Source organism: Onychostruthus taczanowskii, unplaced genomic scaffold (genome assembly GCF_017590055.1).
Source record: "Onychostruthus taczanowskii isolate IOZ18803 unplaced genomic scaffold, ASM1759005v1 scaffold3, whole genome shotgun sequence".
NCBI lineage: Eukaryota > Metazoa > Chordata > Aves > Passeriformes > Passeridae > Onychostruthus > Onychostruthus taczanowskii.
The window spans coordinates 8,910,259-8,933,095 of NW_024500349.1; the positions used below are offsets into that span (position 1 = coordinate 8,910,259).

Here is a 22,837-nt window from a genome sequence, read left to right on the forward strand (position 1 = left end):
CAAAGGCACTCTCAAACTGTGCTTATTCTTTTCCCTATCCCCTTCATTTCTGCTCCTGCTGAAATCACTCTAAATATAAACAATTCAGTGTCATAATTCACATCACATGAATCTTAAAAATTCCTTAGGCATGGTTGTGATGATGACTCCCCATACTGTATATGAGATTCAAATCTTAGGATGCCTCTTTTAAAACAGCACAATAATACAAGCAACTTTTCAAAGTTAGGAGAACATCACAGTGTTCATAAAAATTACACAGGTTTATCTACTTTGTATTCTTAAACAGCAGACTTCTCTTTAAGCCTGTAAAAATACTGTTAGCATTGTACAGATATGATGGCAGCCTTCTGTAATGAAGGATGACAATCCGACAGATGAGGGCTGCAACACCAGAGGGATCCTGAGAAACTGAAGAAATACTGGAAAAGTTTCTTCCTTCCTTCAGGTATTCCCTTTCTGCAATCTGCAAACAATCCTATTTTAGCATGAACCTCACTTGCTCTATCTTGACTGCTTACCTAATATTCCCATTCCAAAGTGAGATTCAGAAAGAGGAAATGTGTTTCTGCAGAAACATACACATTTTAACTGGTGACTAAACAAACTATTAGACTAGTCACAGAACCAACCTAGAACAACCTGCAGTTTAAATGATACAATTATCTAACAACATCCGTGAGATGCAAGAGACCGAAAACTGTCTTGGGAAAACATGGAGGAAAGGCTACAGGAACAAGTGGCCAATTCACCTTTTGGTTCAGTAATGGACAAATGATTGAAAAGTACTTCAAATAGCAAAGAAAATGGGTGCTAAAAAAGCAGCCTGGAAATAAAACAAACTCGTACATGAGACCTAAACAAATGGTGTGGCCAAAGAGCAGCTCTAACTCTGAGACAGTTATACAAATAAGGCCTCATTTGTTTTAACCAAACCAAATTAAAAAAATCTTGCTCCAGTTTCTCATCCAAAGGACCCTGGAAATTAATACCAGAGTCCAAGCCAACCTCTTCCCTTCTTGCCAATGTGAATAGTCTGAAAACTCCCAAGACCCTGTTGTGTACAAAAAAAAAATCTATTCTGGTTCATTTTAAGAGAGATATGGCAGGAGATCCTCTATTATCTTTACAACACCTAATTGTGCAAAAGGGAGAACAGCAACACAGCACAAAACGAATGTCTTCTCAGATTAAAAAAAACCAAAAAACAGAACAATAACCTCTCCAGTTAGATGGTCTGTAATGAAGCAGACAGGGCTGACATGACATGTGGCTAGAAGAAATGTCCTGCTTAGCAACTATTACTAGGTGGAACAGATACACTTCCTCACATGAGACACCATTAACTATCCAAGCTTGAGAAATCTTGGAGAGGATGTCTGGGAAGGTTTTACGGAGCAGGGGGTTACTGCAGAGATGCCAGAGCAGACTGAGGCAGTGAAGTCCCCAGGACAGCAATGCTGGAATGAGGAAGGACCTGGCACCCTGCAGGACTGGCAGCAGGGATGCTGGCAGAGCATGTGGGGCAGCCTACACATGGCTGGAAATGTAGCCAGCCGCACATTTGTTGGACTGTGGAAAAATGCTGTCACAAACTAAATAAGGCAGAGGGAAGAGGGAAAGCAGATCTGGAAAATTAAGAGAAGACTGCTGTTCTATACTAAAATCAACATCAACCAAGTTTTTCTTAAACAGTATTTTAGTACGATTTTGCAGTGATTGGTTTTACTATCAATTATCTATTTTAGATTCATCAAATATCAATCCATATTTATTTCCTATGAAGCACTCAACTTCCCAATAAAGTATTCAACATACTCACTTCCTAATAAAGTATTCAACATATTATATTACAAATCTCCTACATACAGTATGTTGTTGTTTAAAAAACTGCAGTTACAACTGAGAATCAAATTTGTGTAACTCTTTCCATAAAGTCAACAGCCATTATTTACCCTCTACCTTCCATTCATTTTCAAATCCGTTTCAAGGAAATCCTAAACCTATTTTTATCTCCTACAATCTGGACAGTGCTTATACACCATTGCAGTTTATGCAAAAGTGTCTAAATACTGCAGATAAAACCATAAATAGCAATACAGAGCAGTAGGAGAACACTTTCAGAAACAGTCAGTCTTAGCCTGTCAGCTGCTGCCAAAGGTTAGTATCAAAATGCCTGTAAATTCCAGTAGGCACAAGAACAGCCCGAGGACAAGTTGTTTCAAGCTTTATTCTTTACCAAGGTGTCTCAGGTAAAAGGAGTTCACAAACTGCAGCAAGAGCAGCACCTTCAACGGTAAACTGCAGTTATAGTTCAAAATGGACTGTCTCAATGTTTTTCTCCAAGTCAGTCTTTATGCTTGTAAATTTGAATCTGCTGTTACTGAAAACTGTTCCTGATCATCATCAGCCAGCTTGACAATGCCCTCATTTACAAGAGATAAATCTCATTTCTGGCATCACGTTAAATCAAATTCCACTAATTCAGCCCTCCCCTGTTCTAACCTTATTTTCTTTACTGTCAACATGTTTTTTGGAAACCATTTTCACTCCTCCTAAGCACAGTTACTATGTATGAAACTTCCTTTAAAAAGGCACAAAATCAAGAGAGGTCTTCTTCCCTTTTTGCCTTCAACAATCATTTTACCAATGCCTTTCTTGAAAAAGTTTAATGCAGAAGTAAAACTGATTAAAAAATTTTAATGCTTACAACAAAAATTAAAGTTTTGCTCAAAATAAAAAAGCAATGCTTACACACTGATTTTTCAATTTGGAGGTCAACACAGCATTTAAAGATGCACCTATGGCATAACCAGAGAATGACAGATGACATACATCAACATTAGCAGGCACCAAAGGACTCACTGTCCAGAGACAATTTGAGCCCAGCACTCAATTGCCCAGAGAGCTCCTCATCATACTCTGAGCTTTGACTGAAAAACAGATGACGACAATCCAGGTTTTGAAGTTCTACCACTGGTCAGCTTTCCGCCTCTAAATTATGAAGGGACCACTTAGAACTGCGAGAACACAATGAAGTTGAACCACAACTATGCAATTTATTAAATAAAAAAATTAAGAGCCTATCCCAATGTCCTCTCACATCTGTTGCAAAGTCCAGTGTTCCCTCCTGCTCTTAAAAACTAGGTTTAAGATCTCAATATTTTGAGGTAACATAACTAAAAACAGCTCAGAAACAACTTCCGCAACGCTTTCAGAACTCTCCATCTTTGTATGCAGATTCAAGGTTACAAAGGAACACTAGAAAAGAGGCACAATTTCCCTAAAACTGGGCCCTCCAAGTATCTAGACTTTTCTCTAAAAACAGCAGTGAGCTTTCTGAAACAAACAGCTTTCTGAAACAAACAGCTCATACTCACAGAAAGGGAAGGGCTTCCATTTCCCTAGAACTCTGGACACTTTTTCTACATGAGTAAATACACAAACCATACACAAGGGTCAGAGCACATTGGCAGCACACAGTAAAGCGTGTACCAGAAAGTTGCTGTTCAGAACTTGCAATAATTCTTTGAAAGGGTAAACTTTACTAACAAAGTGCAGACTGACAATGATGACGGTGAAGATCTGGTGGAAATGTTGAGGGATTTTAGCAAATGAAACTGAGAAGTGCACAAGAACAAAAAAGGAAAAATATGTCTGAAGAAAAGGTGTTTTCATTGCTCAGGTCACAAAGACTGACAAGGAAAAATCTCCTACAAACCAAGTCAACAGCAGGAAGAAGATGAAATATGATTCTATTCTGAGTTCTCTCCTATCATTGAAATGGTAACAAAAATCTATGAACATTTAAAAAAAAAAAGGAAGAAACAGTAAATACAAAACCATCTCTCTCCATAGTGGAAAAAAATATCTGGACTGTTTCCTTCCCTCTGTAACGACTCCTTTTTAAGATGCAACACAGTTCATCGAGTTAGAAACACAGGAGAACCTTATGGGGGGAAAAATCCAGGGTACAAAGGGTGGCACAGTACCATTACAGGCTGTTTAACACATGCATACCAGTCTGCTACAATTCTACTGGTATTTTAGTCCAAAACCTGAGAAACTGAGAGAGTACACAATATATATCACTTTTCCTTCAGAAATTAAGGGCAAAAGAAAATAACTGAGATTAGCATAACTGTCATTTTTCTTCTGCATAAAAGCTACTTGTATTTTATCAATGTATAAGCTCTTTAGATCAATTCAACAACATATTTTATGATGTATTTTGCAAACACATCATTCCATCACCCAGCAAACAAATTCACAATATCTAAATCATATAAAGAGAGTTGTTCTAATAATTGTTTTAAAAACTCATGCAGTGAGGTACTCATCAATTTGGCTGCCTAATTCTCAAAAAATTCTCCTGCACTGATTCTCAAGATAACTTCACCATCATGTTTACTTCCAAGAAAGACATGCAACAGCAGGATTGATCTGTCAAGTGTCAGTTTGAGTCACAACGTAGAAAAGTCCTTTTCTCTTGAGCAATCACTTCAGTTCAGCAGCTAAGCTCCAGTAGTGCCCACTTCCTTGGATATTAGCCACAGTCATTTTCAGTAAATTACTCCTGTGTTTCCTTTCTTTAACCAACTTCTAGCATTTCCTTTTCTTTATCTGACACATTCAGCCACAGATCTCTGTTTCAGAGGACAATCAACATCCAAACAAAACTTGACTTTTTACTAGCTTTAGCTATAGAAAAGTATCATTTTGCATTTTATCCCATAAAAATGAATACACTCAAATATACTTCGATTCCTCAAACTGCACTCTAGTAAAGCAGCTGGCAATCTTTAGAAACTGGAAGCAAGCTTCTAACACTGTTCTATTTAAGAAATGCACAGCCAAGTTTAGTGAGGACTGAGTAAGAAATAAAAGCCATATGTACTCTCATGCAAAGCATACTTCTGTCACACCATTAAGCACTTGGTAACATTTAGAGTGTTAAAGAGACCAAACTCCTGAGAACATGTAAATTTACTGAAGCTATCATCACTGCTACCTACAAGCTCAATGTCTCTCAAGAGCAGATCACTTGTTTTCCACCTGCAAGTTCCTGGGTGGCAAATGTACTGCTCCTGTGGAAATTTCTGTTTGTCTAATCCAGTGTCTCTAATCCAGTGTCCACACAACTATACCAGTACTGTTTCAGTGTCCACTTGCTCTCACTATCTTTAGTTTTTGCATCAGCAGGGGATTAAAACAGCAAAATCTAGCAAAAATTTTACAGAAGTCTGTTTGTCAAATGCATTTTAGATCACATTAGTACTGGTAGTACTGGTTAATTTACATCATCTTCAGTCCAAGACAAAATGCAATGTGATTTAATTTGAAATGTCTCTATATGGTAATTTTTCATGTCAAATCAAAACATGGAAAGAAAATACTGCAATGCTTATTCCTACCATAATGCACTACCCACCACCACTTATTTGTCCCCATGCAAACAATAAGATAGATTACTAGCTGTTTCTAGGTTACATCTGAATCTCTATCTCTAGAAAACAGTGTACACACCAGCAATGATGCAGCCATCATCAGGTTAGAGAAGTAGGCAGGAAGAATTCTAACAGGGACTTCCTGCTGTCTTTCCATTCTTCACTACACTGCAGTGCCATGTAATCAGCTCAGCCATTTTCTCATCCCAACACAAAGCCAGAACTAAGTTACTTGCCAGATTAAGACAGGGCTTCAGAATCCTAAAATTCCCATTGTAATAAAACAGAATCCCTACATATATTAATGCCTATAGAAACACAAAGAAAATACAGTGTTACCTCTAGTCATTAGAGAAAATCCTTTCAATTTATTGGGACATTTATTTACATAGCAAATGTCTTATGAAACATTTAAGTCTTCTCAATAATCTAGCAATCTCTAAATACAAGGCTAGGATAAAACTAATCAACAATTGTGACCACACTTGAAGCACCTTCACTTACAGCCCAGTACCCTCTTATGGAGGCCAGGGGGTGCTCAGAAGGCTGAACTGTTTGTGTAGAAAGAACCACCTTCCTGAAAGACAATCCCAGAAAGCAACACCCACGTCACTCCAGACACAGTGCCAGCCTGATCAGAACACAGACATATTCCTGCTTTCTCTGAATTCACACAGTAAGAAGGGAACCAGAATTAAAAAAATATTACTGTTGATAAACACAAAAACTATTGAAATATTAAGACATTTTCAATAAAATCCTCCTATTCTGTTAAAATAGTATGTTCTCAGCACTTGACTACATGGTCTACTTCAAAGCACAGCTCTGATGTATACAGAGTAACAGCAGAATTGTCCTTCAACACCAAGTACAAATTTTGAAGTTAACATAGCCTCACCTAACTGGCCATCAGAATAGCTGAGCTCTTCCTGAAGCCAGCTAAAATGAGAAAAATAAAATCTTCATTAAAATAAAATTACTAGAGCACGTGTGAAACAACTTGAGTTTATCAGCTAGCAAAATAATCACATTTGCTTCCTCTCCCTTCCTTTTCCCTCAGCTGGAAAGCGGTCCACCAGTGAAATAAGAAGGGGAATGTACTGAGCTCTCAGTCAGAAAGGTTAAACTCCAACTTTAGAAAGCAGAAGTCTAATCTCAACTACAACAAAAAATTTCTGAACATTTCTTTCACTTAACTAGTTCACCGACTGAAAAAAAAAAACCAAAAAACAAACCTGGAAAATCAGTTTGGGCATGCTGGAAAACATATAGTATTATTGATGTTATTTTTCAAAGAACATATTTATTTTGCTATTCTTAACATACAGGATTGTTTTGGTTTTTTTTCCATGAATAACAAAAATATGTTTTTTATTAAATGATAACTTACCCTTACAGATTGGATATCTCTGTAGTGTTGAACTTTACCATCTGCACTATCAGAGTCAAAACACTTCAAACTTAGCACTAGTTCTTCAAGGTGTTAAGACTTCAGAACAACAATGTGAGTTTCTTTTAGAACTGCTCTCCCAAAATTCAAGTAATGATCAGTCATTGTACATATGTTCTAAAAACCCTAGAAAAAAAATTTGTAAGTGAGCATTACATTCCTTAATACCTCCCTGTAGGTCTCCCACAGAGCAAGAACCCTAAGTTCCTAGAGCAAAAACTTTTTAAGGCTGCTGCACTCCAGCTGGCGAGGTCCATGATGCTGAACACCCTCCTTGGCCACTTCACCTCCACACCAAGGGAGATCTCAAAGTACCCTTTACAGGAGCCTTTCCAAAAGCCATTCTCCTTTTCCTACCTGTGGTCTCAAATGTAAAGCTTGAGTAGAACTCCCACTTGGTTAGTGTTACACAAATACTACAGAGGAAGGTGCCATGTAGAAACATTATTTACACTGAGTTACTCAGCGCAGTCCCAAGTCCTTTGCCAGCACATTTTTCCCTGCAGATGCATGGGCAGGGGACATAGACTTTAAGATATTGGATTACTAATGAGCAACGTTTTTCACATCTGCACCTCTACTTTTCCTTTTGTAGGATGGTAAAGTGTAAATATACAAGCTGACATATGCTACAAATAAAGCTACTCAGGGCTAGGTTTTCAAATTTGTCAGGCAACTTCTTGTATTGACTACAGACAACATAATGCAGTACAGAGTCCTGTCACACTCAAACTACAGAGCCCAGCAGAGAAACAAGTATCACCACTTGTCACTCCCAAGAGGAGTTAAATAAAAACGGCTTGTTAACTAATACAGCTTAGTGACTTATGCCTAGCTTTCTCTTCTGACTGTCCCCAAATTTTGAACGTGCACACTGCAAGAGGCTTGTCTGGAACTTGATGAAGCTTTCATTCCTTTGAATGAAGATGAGGTACCTCAAACAAACAAAATCAAACACTCCTGTTCCCTGTACTAAAAAAAAAATAAAATTATTAATTTATACCCTATAACCATGCTTCCATATGCTGTGTTTTCAGAGGCTTAAACGCCAATCTTTTTAAAAAAACCTCAAAGATTGATCTCTATAACATCTAGTAATCTCTCTAGGCAATTCACATAAGTGGAAGAAATTCAAAAATTACAATTTTCCTTCAGTTTTTCCATAATTTTTTCTATTAGGAACAAGGCCAGTTTGCATGAACAGTGCTATCAGATCAGTCATGTGACACAATCTGAAACCAACTTTCATGATTTTTGTTGTTTTTTGTTTTATAAAATACATAGACTTGATCAAAGCCTTTCTCCACCATTGTGCAAATTTCCATCTCTTCTCAAAAGCCTTCATTCATCCAAAGGTAGATTTACTTGGAAGAAAATACCCTTTAAAAGAAGTTAACAAATCTTCCAGGGAGCTTTGGAATTCTAAGAAGGCTTAAGGTTTATTTTAGAAACAAATTAAACATATCAAGTTGCTACATGAGTAGTAGAACTGACTTGGGTCTCACACATCTTGGAACTCCCTCTCATCTCCTTTCGTCCTGTCAGATGCCCTGTAAGGGAAAGAATGGTTTTTTGGCAGTCACACATGCGCTGACTGGCCACAACAGCTCCCCCACCTCACCTGCAGTGCAAGGCATTAACCAGGGCTTCGCTGCCTACTGAGTGACTCTGAATTTCCAGGCACTTCATTATCTCTGAGACCATCTTCCTGCCTAGAAATTTGACCAAAATTGGCCAGGCATCTTCAAGAGCAACTGCAGAACAACTAACAGATGGGCAGACTGAAGCCATGAGCAAAAGCAATCAGATTTAAGAATTTTTACTTCTTCACTCCATTACAACACTTGCTTCTGACACTGTCTTTTGCATGAAGAAAACAAGCCTTGCATTTTCACCTGTAGTGCCTTCTGCTACTTCAGCATGCAATGATCCTACAGAAATGCAGATATTGTGATCTTTTCATCAAAAGTAAAAGAAGAAACTTGCATAATCGTAAGCTAGAGCTTGTAATACATTTCGATCTTAAAATGCTTATATACATTCTTTCGGAAAAAATATAATAACTGAAAATTATGAAATCAGAAATATTCTTGGCAAAAAATCATGAGTACAGGTGGAACAATAATTTTTTTTTATCTGTTGAACACACATTTTCCAGTAGATTAAACTGTACTTTCTTCATTTTTTGTATGTCCGTAGAGCTAAAGATTATTTTTTTCTAGGGAGTAAGAGTTCAAATTCACAAAACACAGGCAGAGCAAAGGTAGTGCTGCACTTCTCTTAAGAGGGTATAGCCCCAGGTCTAAGCATCTAGCTAGGAAATTCAAAACAGTGAAGTACAGACTAATCAGATGCTAAGAGCTGTATTGTATTTCAGAGAGGAGTAAATCTGAAATCCCAGGGTTTTTTGCAGTTCAGACAACATAATATATTTTCAGATGCAATGTGAAAAATTACTATGTAAAATTACTGCAATGCATGGGTAAATGACCCAAGGTGCAGAGAAGCCACGTGTCTGAATTCTTCTGTATGTAACAGGCAAATAAGCTGTGACATGAAAGAGACATGACACAATACTTAATAATTCTTTCATACAATGGAATTTAAAACCTTTTTATTCTTAACCACAGGATAAAAGGAACTTTTATGACAAAAACACACAGTATGCAAAACACTACTGTAGCACTGGCAAAGACCTGCTTTTTGTCAACTAGAAGCACTGCCCCATTACATTTACAGAGGAAGTCAATAGCTTCACCCTCTGGCCTCAACATTTCAATTACTCTGTGAACCCAGGGTAATTTTTACTGCTTACCACTAAAGGGAAATACACTGATTGCAAAAAACCACAGAACTCAACATATGTAGCTCTGTGGGGAAGGTATCTAAGTAGATCTTAGTAATGATGTGTCGCTTAGAATTATGGTCTTAAACCTCACTGTGCTGGTGGCACAATTCATCATTCCAAAACTTGTAGAAAAGTCATGTATCCTCTGAAAGGTTAAGACAAGGAGAATGTATGCTTCCCTAAATACAGGGGCCATCTTAAAAACCAGGAGTTTGCTCATACTAGCACATTACCATTCATCAGCACAAAAAGTCCAACTAATACTAAGTTCCACTTTCCAAATGATTTCTCAAGCCTACATGACATTTCTAGAAGTGATGGGCATGGCCAGCCTAACAGCTTACTGATTGCCCCTTCAGTGAACCAACTTCAGCCAGAGACTACTAAGAACGCCTCCAGAAGTGTAGCCAAGCCTCAGAGGAGATTGAAGAAAAACTTCCTACCTATGAACTAGAAGGAACTGGTTTCTGAGAAATATCTTTACTCAATTCCTAACAGAAAACCAATAAATAAAAAACCTCACCTGGAGCTAATTCTAGAAGCATGGACTTATTCTGATTTAGTCAGTAGAAAACAGAGATATATTCCCCTGTTTTCTAAACCAATAAAATAACTTTGTGTTCCTTTCAGCTTTCTCTATAGGAGAAAGCTGTGCAAAATCTCTTTTCTTTAAGCTTAAAAATGTTTTGGGGTGTTTGCTGTTAATGAAAGGATAAAGGCAGAGCCACACCAAAACTCTGGCCAATAGGGTTCCATCCCACCAAGTCGAGAGCTACTCCCAAACCTATCTCCAGCCCTGCACACAAATAGTCACACATAACTAGTGTTGTTTAGAAATCAGCAATAAAATCCATTGACCTCATTAAAAAATAAAGGCCAAGCAAGGTGGCTGTGGTACAATGGCCTAAATCCTAACTCCACCATTTCCTTCAGATCTGTCTCTAAGAGATCCATCTTTTCTAGTCCTTATTCCCAAGATCTTGACAGAGAGAATTATTTACACTAAGAAGTTAAAGCACAATGAAAAAAAAATACAAAAGGTTTCCAAGAACTAAGTTTAAAACACAATCTCTGGAATTCCCCAATGCAAGGATAAAGAAAGAAAGAAAACTCTAGAAAGCAAATTCATACTTTCATTTTTCCTGAATGTTGAACCTGAAAAAAAGCTATTAATACAGGAAACACATAGACAAAACAGTCCTAAGAAAGGCAGCCTGATTCCCCTTTTCTTCACCAAAATTTCATCCTCCAAAGTTAGGCAATGAAGAAGAACCATAAATTTGACCTAATCATCACCCTAGTAAAAACTCATGCTGGATGATGAAAAGCCACATCCTCTGCAGTCATCTTATTGAAGTTCCTGAGACAGGCTTAAAACCAAGATCCATAATTTGTTTAGTTTTTTCTTATCCCTAAAACACCTTTATCTCTAAAACAGACTAGTCCAAAATAACACAATTTCACTGAGCTTTACTTTATACTGAAACTATAATCTTCATGAGGCATTATACAGGTGGTACTCAGGGGGAAAAAAAAGAAAAAATGCCCCACACCAGTGTTGTGCTTTGAATCTAGATCAGGTTTTTTTAAAGACGTCTATAGGCACAGACAGGTGTCCTTTTCATCACATAAATATTTTAAGAAACACCTCATTTTTATTAGAAAGGACGTGCCAGTAAGACTTTTTACAATTTAGTGATGTTTTTCTTCTGAGAAAAAGTGACAAACATACAGCCCTAATCACGGACACTGGAGACTGCTGATTAAAAGGCTGCTGTGTTCTTCACACAGTGAAGTCCCAGAAGTCTCCAAAGAGGAAGGTTCCAGGACCTCTCACAAGCTCTTCCAATGTTTAACCACCATAAACAGTAATGTTTTCTCCTTTTGCTCATCTGGAGCTTCCCTTACCACACCCATTTTCCCATCCCTTCCCTTTGAAGAGGCTGAAGGCTCCACCCAGCTGTCCCCTCATCCTTCCCTGCTTCAGGCTGAGCAAAGCTGGGGTCAGTGGCCTCCTGTCCAGGCAGGCACTCCAGACCCTGAATGCCTTCCCTCTCTCCAGTCAGTCGTGTCCCACAGAGAGGAGGGCCAAACACTGGGCATGGTCTTGTGGGAGGAACATAAAGGCAAACAGATTGGGAATGACAACAGCACAATGTTCAGAGATTACAGAGTACAAATGTTGTGAACAGTATAGCCAACCAGATATGCTACAGAAATAACAATTACACCAGCAGCACTATTCATACTGATATTATTTTTTTTTCCCCTCACTGAAGTGTTGGATCAATGACCTCCAGAGCTGCGAAATCAGCATGCAATTCCCTGGCCTTTTTTAAGTCTTCTACTCATTAAAGTCTCGCCACACGCTAAATGGAAGGAAACCCAACAACGGAGGATGCAACAGTTCAGTAGGAAAAGGACAGGATGAGAAGGGATGAGAGAGGGCATAAAGTGGTCCTTATTTTTAAGATGCATGGTAGGTGTGATTGACAACATACACAAGCACACGAAGACTTAACTGAACATGAATAATCTGTCACACATTAAAAACTAACCTCTGTACTGAATACTAAGCACAAAGTACATCAATGAGCAACAGATTCCCTGTCTAAAAAAAAGCTGGATAGAATAAAGGGTCAAGGATTTTTTATTTTTTTAACTGAAAAGTTTAACACTGCAGTGCAGAACTAACTGAAAAGGTAAAAAATTTCCACTCTAAGGACTCCTAGTAAATATGGAATAAATGTACTAGGACTTAAAATCTCAAAGAAACTTTAGACCAAAGACTGATACAAACAACCTGAGACAGAAACTCAGGTGCACAAACCCAGGATATGGTACAGAAACCCACCCGAGCCAGTGAGTGTAATCCAACAGACTGAAAAACTGTTCAGCCACCAAGACATTTTCTATATGAAAAAGAACACACCACACAAAATGTCATCGACAAGTTTGAGACAGACTGTGAGAGCTACATTCAAAGTCTGAAATTAATGTGCCACTGAACTTAATGAAATTACTGTTTCAAGAAAAACACCATTTTAACAAGCAAGTCCTGAATCAGTCATAACATATCAGGTGTCAGACTTCGGCCAGTACTCAGGGGAGCACTAATATTACAGACAAAAAATCCTAGGAAACAAGTTATAGAAAACTACAACATTCAAAAAGAAATTAAAGAAAAACAACATAGTTGAATATGTGGAATACAGGGGAAAAAGCAACACACTAGAAGAAACTAAGAAACAAGAAGGAGTGGAAAACTACAGATTGACTATTCGTTATATAACAAAGTCACATGAATTAAATTCAGAGTTGCTTATATTTCTGCAGAAAGTCTGCCTTGTGTCACCATAACCTTCTTTCAACCAGCAGCAGGTCTTTACCCTTAACAAAAATTGCACCTAACATCATATTAAACTCTCAGTACATCTTAGGAATGTATTTTACCAGTCTTGTCCCAAGTGTGAGTACACACACTGTGACCCATCAATCATGAACCACTACACATGTGCCAAGCTCCTCATTACATAAGTGACAGTAATCAGCCTGCGCAAAAATATTTGGCTCTCTTCTGGAGGCTTCTGCTTTCATTTTTACTATGTCTGTAAAAAGACAATGTATTTCCTAACCTTGTATTTCAAGTGAGAAATTATTTTTTTAAAAAATCACCATTCAGCAACTTCAGGTCAAATGGCAGAAGTTCCATGACCTGGGTGTGTTTGCATGAAATATCATGTGTTAAATGACGATCGGAGACCTACACGCCACTAAGATGCAGCAAGACAAAGACAGCACAACTTGCCAAAATACTTTCAACCAGATTTCAAAAATTACATCAATAATACTAAACTGACATCAACAATAACTAAAAATTACTTAACTGCAGGAACACAAGCTCTTGTCTCAGTTTTATTTAACAGTCCTTTTCCAAACCTCTTTCTTATCAAATGTACATCCTGGCTTTCAAATTATATCATATGATGAAACAGATTAATCACCTAATGAAACTTCCTTTTCTCTGCATTTAATTCCCCTGTACAAGTTCCTGGCCAACAGCCTGTAAGTGCTTTACCTTGTACAAGACCAATTCAGAAGAATTATGTCATTCACAAAAACATATGCAATAAAATACATATTATTTTTAATAATTTTATTAACATCACAGCAGAACAAAGTATTCCAGTAGGTTTCCAGAATGTGCTAACAGTTCCCTTCTGACACTGGTGATTGATATTCCAAAAAGGAACAGGCAATCTACTAAACCTCATATTTACAGAAAAGGAAGAATTCTTGTGAGCAGGAAGTTTAGGGGCCACTTAGCTACAGTGACTGTGAACAATGAGGTTCAGGATCGTGAGAGCAGAGAGCAAAGCCACACAACAGACTCAGAGCCCATGACTTCCACAGAACAGGACTTCTCACTAATCAGCTTGGAAGAAGAAGCTTCCTGGAGAAGAGTCCAGGAGAGCTAGTTGATTTTCATGGATTTCCTCCTACAAGCTCAAGAATGGTCCTTGCTAGTGTGCCAAGAATCAAGCAAAGGTGGCAGGAGGCTTGCATGGGCAAACAAGAAGATTCTAGCTGAGCTCAGATGAAAAAGGGAGTGTACAAGGATCACCAGCATAATCCAGGTGATCCAGAAGAAACAAAGACGCTGTCTGAGCATGCAGCGATAGGGGTTAGGAAAGCTAAAGCCCATGGCAAAGCCAAAACCCACTTGGATTTTCACCTGGTACCAGACATGAAAGGCAACAAGAAAGCCTTCCAAAATAAAAAGGACAAGAAGATAGATTTATCAAGAATTAAATAAAACCTACTTAATCAGCCTGATGGCCATTTGTAAAGAGTTGACTGGCTTGGTAGATGAGAGTAGCAGGTATTTTTTTACCTGCAGTAAAAAGGTAATTTAATACCTACAGTAGCAGGTATTTTTTTATCAGGAGGGTTTTTGACACTGTCTCTTATTATGTTCTTATGGACAAACTAATGAAGTATGGGCCAGATAAAAAAGAACACTGAACTGAACTGGGAATTGAAGGGGTTATGAACAACAGGAAGAGGTCCAGCTGGAGGCCAAGAATGAAATTAGAAAATGTACAGAAGCAAACTGAAATAAAGGAAAGCCCATGTAAGCATCACCACCACCACCCTAAATTTTACTATAAGCACAATCAAACACTGAAACATGTTGCCAAAAAAGCTGCTGAGTCTCCATACTTGTGGTCAAAACCAGCCTAGACACCATCCTGGACAGCCTGCTCCAGTTTACTGAACTGAATGATCTTCAGAAGTGCCTTCCAACCTCAGTGATTCACTGATACTGCGAAAACTGGTCTTAAATCTGTGCCGTATCTTCAGTAGTGAGAAAGCATTTTACAGCAGCTACACAAATTGGAGCTGCAGGCAAATGAGGTTCAGACTATTTTTGGTGAAGTGTTACATTCTACACAAATCCCTAACATCCCCTACCTGTTCATGTCCAATACAGTCTGCAATACCCCCTGCCAACATGCACACAGGACTTTCAATATAAGTACAAAAGTGTATCCATTCCTTCTCTGGCTTCAGCAACCACTTTCACAATTATAACATATAATCACATGTGTATATGGAAGGAAGGAGGAAACAGAAGAACAAATTCACCTCAATATTGCTCTCAGAGGGCCAGAAACTCTCAAGTCATAGATCTATAACACTGAAGAGAGGCTGCTGCAGGCAAAATCCTGTGGTAGCCACAGAAAACAAAACCACACCAGGAAGACAAAATTTTCCTAAAACAGGTAAAGTCTGTTAATGCTGGAAGGAGACACTAGATACAGTGTAATTATACTTTAGTCCATGACTTGCTTTGGAAAGATGCTCATTAATTTCTTTTAGTTTTGCTTTTGGGTTGTTTTTTTTTTTAGATTAAATTTACATTTTGAAAATTCACAACTTGTACTACTTTTACAACAAAGAGTCTTATCTGCCTGGTTTCGGAGACATACCTACAACACTTTCAAGTTGCACACATTCAAAAAAGTAGGCCTCATTCTTCACAGATTTCCTTTAAACAGACAAGTTTTCTCACCCTCTAAATTTGACTAAGAATAAAGGAGTTGCATAAATAGCCAAACACTTTGTTCCTGAAACAAATGTATCTACTTCCACTGAGTTTAGCTTCAATATACAGTTATTTTTATGTTCTTTATATTTTCACATTGTGACTTCATCTATAACAGCATGTCAGATTTTTTGTAGCATGTATGGTCTTGTATTATACAAAGAACTAGTATTTTTAGGCTTTTTACTCTTACAAGTGAAGAAATGTTACTTGCTTGGGATATTTTTACTTAAACCTGACACTGATCTCTCCAAAAGAGGGTTTGAAGAAAGTATACAATTCAAGTTATTTATTTATGTCCTAGCACATGATACAAAAAGCAGTCAGCATTAAAGAACAGAATAGGCACAAGTGACTTTGAAAAGAATTAAAGATTTTTTTCCAAAGGCTCATTTATTAGAACCACTGATCCAAAGCCTGCTGAAGTCCAGAACCATCTCCACCTGAAAAGACTTATACAGGTTATTTCTGAAGTATAAATAAATGTAATTCTCCCCCTTTTTAAATATTTTTAATTAGACCAAATACTTTTTTTCACCAATTATTAAAAAAACTTTTATTAACAAAACACAAGATGTCTTCTGACATATTTTTTATCATTTCTGAAATCATCTAATCTAAATCTGCACTTAAGAATAAAAACTAGTCTGGACTTCAACCATTTAAAACAATAAATACAATGGAACTTCTCAGAACTCATTAGAACTCGAAGTACAAAACAGTATAATGGAAAAATAAAGCCTCTACTGCCACTTTGGAACAGCCATTTGTAAATAAGGTAACAGTGAAAAACAGGCTTGTAAAATAATGTGCACATAGGCCAGAACAGCTGTATTAAGCAGTAAGAATAAATTGGAAGATCCTTCTCTAGTGAGTCATTCCAAAATACAACTAGTTATATTTCCTTCCCAAATGAGAAGTGTCTTTGCAATAAAGAAATCAAGTTCCACCAAAAACAACTGCGCCATGGGATAAAGAATACAAAGAAGGACAACCATTGTTCCTCATGCCTTGAAAAGGTTAGCAACATTCAGTTCAGGACATATTCTTGTAATCCCAGCTTTTCCACTTACAAAAGTAGGGAAGACTAGAGGCACTTTCCAAGTAATGAAAGCTCAAGGTATCTTGGGTCCTAAGCAGGAAAGAGAAATCTGCCAGACCAGATTATCCAAGTGGGGGAAGTCACCACAGTATTAACTGAATTTAAGGTCAAGTCACTCCCACAAATCCTGGTTTTAATCTCACACATAATGCCTTCCCCTTAACTCATTTGGTAGTATTAATGGTTTGAATTTTTTAAAAAAATCCAATAATTAAAAAGAGAAAAAACCCAAACAAACCACAACCTATACAGCAACACACCACCAAAAAACATACCAAACAACCACAAACAAAAAAAAAACCCCACACTAAACCATCACTATTCACTTTTTTTGGCACTATCCAAAATAAGATGATTGTGGTGTTTGTGCTTCACCTCCCTCACAGCAGACACAGAACCTAACATAGAAAATAATCTGGTTTCTAAACTTCAGATTCCCATTGTGAACTGCAAAGAAGCTTATAGACAACCATTACATCACTTACTGATGTTGCATCATCCAAACTGTAAGCCACTGAATGCTGGCTATGAAATGTATAAAGGTTAACATGCTGAGGGAGCTGCAAGGGGAGAATCTTTTTCCCAAATAAACTCACAGCGGGATAGTGTGAAAAACAGTCATCACTGAATTCTTAACTGAATACAAGATTTTTTCCTAAGTTTATCCAAGTCTACAATTTAAATGAAACAAGGAAAAAATGATTCTCCACAGACAAACTTACCAGTGAGGAGTGTTTACCCTGAACACGCCTTGCTGAGTAACTCTCTAATATTACCACTGTCCCTACTCACTCACATTAAAGAATTTAATTTCTCAGTCGTGAATCACTGATTACAAGACCAGAAACCATCTTAGCCACAAATGCCTTTTAACATTTGAGATCTAGCTTTAAAAATAGTTTTTGGGGGTGGAGGTTATTTGTCTATCCACCCACAAAAGGCAAAAATCCCAACTCAACAAAACTATTTTTGTGGCCACCTCATTTCTCAGTTGTTTAGGTAGAAGTTTACCTTTTCTCACCTTCTGGATAACTTATTTTCAGGACTTGTGAAGGGGAGACGTTTCATTCTGGCAGATGGAGCTGCTCCCTCCAGTCCTTTCCCTATGCCTACATCACCCAGTCCCATTCCTTTGGTAGAGCTATGTAGCTTGCTGTGTAGCCTCTGAAAGTGCTATTTCCTTCCCTTAAGCTGTAGAAATAAGAGTTAAAGAGGAGTAATTATTCCACAGCAAACAGAAGTTCCAGCAGCACCATTCACCACAAAAGGAAAAAGGAGTTTTCTACAGGATCTAAGTGGTTTACCGAGTTTGCTGCTGCAATAAGACCTGGAATCAAAAATTCAGTCCTGCAATGTAATACAGCCCACTAAAAAGGTGGCAGAGAAAACTATTCCACAGGCAAAAAAAGCACTTGTCTGACTACAAACAATTAGAAAAGAAATGAAAGTACAACAGAATATGTAACTTGTGTGTCCAATCCCCAATCACCTTGAGCTCTCCTTCACCTGGGAGGGGGGATGGAGAAGAGATGGAGTGAACACAAAAGCAGGCAATGGTGCATTTCATTTAGCTTATTAAAACTGGAGAACATTAGACCCATATGATGCAACAACTTTAACAAAACCAAGTAAAACCAAAGACATAAGTTTGCTATCTTCAAGAAGCAAAAATAGGCCCAGTTCTGAATATCTGAAAAACTCCATTTCCTGTTGCTGATCACCAACAGCTGCCTTGTTTCATCAGGCTTGGTACAGAACCTCCTGAAAGCAGAAGGAATCCTGATGAGCTATTATGGAATCAGCACTGTAACATGTAAGAACACCTGTAGATCAGATCGAAGATTCAACTAGCCCAGCTCTAACAGTGACCAAATGCTGATAGCTGTGAATAACTAGGAAAGAACACAAAACCAAGCATCACTAGATTATCCTCCCAGCTTTAATTATTCACAAATGCATAATTCATTCCACTATAATGGTACCAAGTAACTCTAAAAGCACTGCTCTTTCAAAAATATATCCAGGCCACACAGGTTTTTAGCTTTCAAAATATTAAGGTGCAGAGTAACAAGTTTTAATTAATATTTATGCAAAGGACCACCTTCTTTTGCTTGATCTCACCCCACCATGCTCAACTGACACCACCAAGTTCCTGGTGCAGATAGTAAAGAGCTGATCCATTCTTCTCAGTAAAGAGCTGAGAAATTCAAGATGAAGACGGAGAAAGCTACAACATCTCAACATCACGTGTCTCTAGTCTCCCCTTTCCCAAACTGCCAAGTTCTGATACAGAAACAACTCCATATATTCAATTATCATAGTTAGTCTTTCTCCACAATTTTTCCAGCTCTAATATATTGTTTCTGAGATGGGGAAAAATGAAGAGAGATGGGACCCAAACACATCAGCTCCAAGGGTACTATGGATTTATATACTGAGGCATAACAGAGAACATGTCCAAAATTATTAGGAAATGGATGACAATTTACGCTCTTGAACAACACCAAGCATTAAGATGCTGTTTAATCCTTGGAGTTACCTACCAGAACATTTAAGATTTCACCCATGAGCTCCTGGTTAATCATTACCTCTCAGTATTTTCTATGTGACGTAACACTTTGACACTTAGGCACCTTTACATCAACTAATGCTGAAGAAAGTCCTTCAGCATTTCTGCACAGACAATTCATCTTCACTAATCTGAATAACTATCAGCAGGCAAAAGTTCTCGACAAAGAAAAATAACAAAAATAAGCACTTTTACATCTCCACTGCCATTAAATTCATGAAAACAGCAGTTACCAGATCTGTTTAGATATACAGCTGAATCATAGCCACAATGCAAATGGAGAGAAAATTACTCAAAACCATCTACAGTTTTGTACTCACAAAAAACAACACCTAAAGGGCACGGGCTACAAAATGCTACTTGTATTGGCCAGCTTCCATTATACAACATGACATTTCATAACATTTCATGCAGAAAAAGCCCTTTGTTGCACAGACTCAGCTACAAGGACCATTTTGGTTCTGTATGCAGTATTTTTTAAAAGCGGGAATACTACTTCTCATGTTTTAAAAAAATTAAAATGCCATCAAAAGAGATGAGCTTGTAAGATCACCTCCATGACATCAGGATCAGAATACCAGCTTGCCAAACTACTTACTGATACTGAATTACTCAGCATCTGATTCAGAAACACAGATTGCAACAAATACTGAAGGTTGTTCCTGTTCACTTGTTTCACTCCTCCAAATTCCATATTATTGGTAATTTGGCAAGATGGGAAACTTTAATACCCTCAGAGCAGCACACAAGCCATTCACTCTTTTTTCCTTACGAAAAGAAAGATCATGTTTAAATCCCACCTCACAAGCAGCTCCAAAGCAACTTCTCCAACATATTTTAAAATGTAACTACAGCATACAGAAAACATGAGACTGTATGTAGACAGATCCACACAAAAACAGTGTAAGTATAGAGAATGGAGCAGAAGGCCTGAAAAATTGCCACGAAAATTGATTACTCCGGGCAAAGTTTACTTACTCACCTTTTACCATGATGATTGAGGATAATAAAATTTTTAAAAGCATGCAAGAAGGAACAAGTCAGATTTTACAGCCATTGATGAGTAAGAAATGTTTGCGGCTATACATGGGAATGCTTTTCACTGGAGTCACAGGCTCTCTATTAAAGATGCATCAAAATTAGAAGAAAAGCACAACAAAGCAGGAAGCGCCATGGGACAGCTTGTTCCATGAAAACTGCAGCATTTCTTTTGTAAATAACCCTAAACAGATTTTTATCTTACAAAAAGCAGGTCAGAACCCACAGGTAAGAAGAGTCACCTGATTGAGGAGCACATACTAGACATGCTGCTTCTTTTGCTGAACAAAAAAAGACAACAAAATGTTTCAGTTCTCTATTCTTGCATCAAAAGGATATTTTGTTAGCTATGTATACTCCTGCAAATGCTGACTGACCTCTAGCCCTCCTAAATGTTATGGAACTGAGGACACAGACATTTAAAACATGCCTAAACCACCACAGACTTTCATTAAAGAATTGTATTTAAATATCTGTCAAGCTTCTTAGGAAATCAATCTCTTCCACATACTATTACATCTGGACAGACCTGAACAAGTGATAATGTTGTATTTTTCTCAAAAGTAACTGGAATTGTGTTATGGTTTTGAAATCCATATGACTTTTAGCTCCATAAACCAGTTTTTGAACAACACCTCTCCCTGTGCAGTTTTCCAATATAAAACTGCAACTTAAACTGCAGACTGAGCTCCGTTTTAGTTTTCAAAATTGAGTAGTTCACCTCAATGCTGTGAAGGTGTCACTGAGCAGACTGTATCTATCTGCCACAAGCCAAGTGATCTGCAAGGGATTCTTGTGAGTTAAAAAGATTCTCCTTTAGCTCACTCCATGGACAGAACAAGTTGCATCCAAGACCCATATTCACCTCGAAGTTTTAAATCACATCAGCATTTGAATCTTAGTCCTTTCTGCCCCTGCACTTAGACTAAGAGAATTACACAGATATATTGAACATTAACATTTAAGAAAATTTAAGAAGCTTTCATTTTTTAAAATCTTTTTTATTACAGGATTGTTCATTCTTACATCTTGAACTTCACAACACACAAAGCCCCAAATATCAAGATGAAAAACCTAACTAGAAGAGAACAAAATACAGTCCTTTAAAGGGTGGGTGGTTTGCAATTAAGTTTTAATAAGAAATAGTATTTCATCAAAGTGTAAAAAGATATACATACATACCAATAGGAGGGCACACTGCCATTTACATTAAGTAAAATTTAAAAAAAACCCTCTCAAAAACAACCACAAACCCCACAAAGCAGTCAACTATGAAATCCAAAAACTCACAGCAAACAAACAAAAACTGAAATCCCCTCACAAGTTCAGGTTTCTCTTTTCGACCTGTTTGTACCAACTGCAACTGTTACTCAGAAGCATTTAAAATTTCTCTCCTCAGTACAGTTTATATTGTTTTCTATTGATTTCTTGTCCCTGGCCCTTCAAATAGACAAATATAAACCTCAACATTTAAAATATGGAAAATTATGTTATCCAGCCAACTTAGTGATGCCAGTGCAAGATTATTCCCTACAGAATATTTGCTAGTGCTTAATGCAGTCCATACTGTGTGTCCTAACACATTATGCAAATGACAGACACATGAAAGAAAATGTCTGTCTCAGAGTGCCCCCCTCCACCAACAGACAATCTGTAATTAGCCATGTCCTCTAAGGAGGGACCTCATTCACTCTCACCAAAGCAGCAGCTGCTGGCAAATGGAAATAAAGACATTTAGAACAAAAATAAGACTCCTACCTACACTCCCAAAGGTGTATACTCAGAATTGCAAGCCAGAGTCAAAATCTAAACAGCTGTTTGTGTTTTTCCAGAGTGCCCACACAGAACCTCTCATGCCCAGCACCAAATATTTACTAATGTGATTTTATCAGGCTCTCTCAAACAGGCTGTAAGAGAGCTGCAGTAACAGATCCCAAGGCTTCACTAAAACACTTATCTACAAATTCTCAGCGCAAAAATCTAGAACAGAAAATATAAAACAGCAACACTTTCTGCTGATCACAATTCCCTGGCATACAGAACAGAGTACACCAATTCAGAAAAATGCAGTAGTTCCAGACCCCCAGCACAGATATGCAGAGAACAGAGCATACAGTTGTGCCTCATCTTTACCATCCTATTCCCAAGTGATCCAATCACTAAACTCTAGTATCACCTCCCCAGAAGAGTTCTCCTCAAAACCAAGAGCAGTCGCCAAACAGTAAATTCAGAAAATCGTTTCCCTGTTACCAAAGTAAACAACAAAACACTGGA

General features: G+C 37.7%; 1 protein-coding gene across 6 annotated transcripts in view; it reads right to left on the reverse strand.

Moving 5' to 3' along the window:
• Nucleotides 1-22,837, reverse strand: part of ARHGAP21 (Rho GTPase activating protein 21) — a 112,326-nt gene that overhangs the window by 81,871 nt on the left and 7,618 nt on the right. The gene's annotated exons all lie outside the window — the stretch shown is intronic.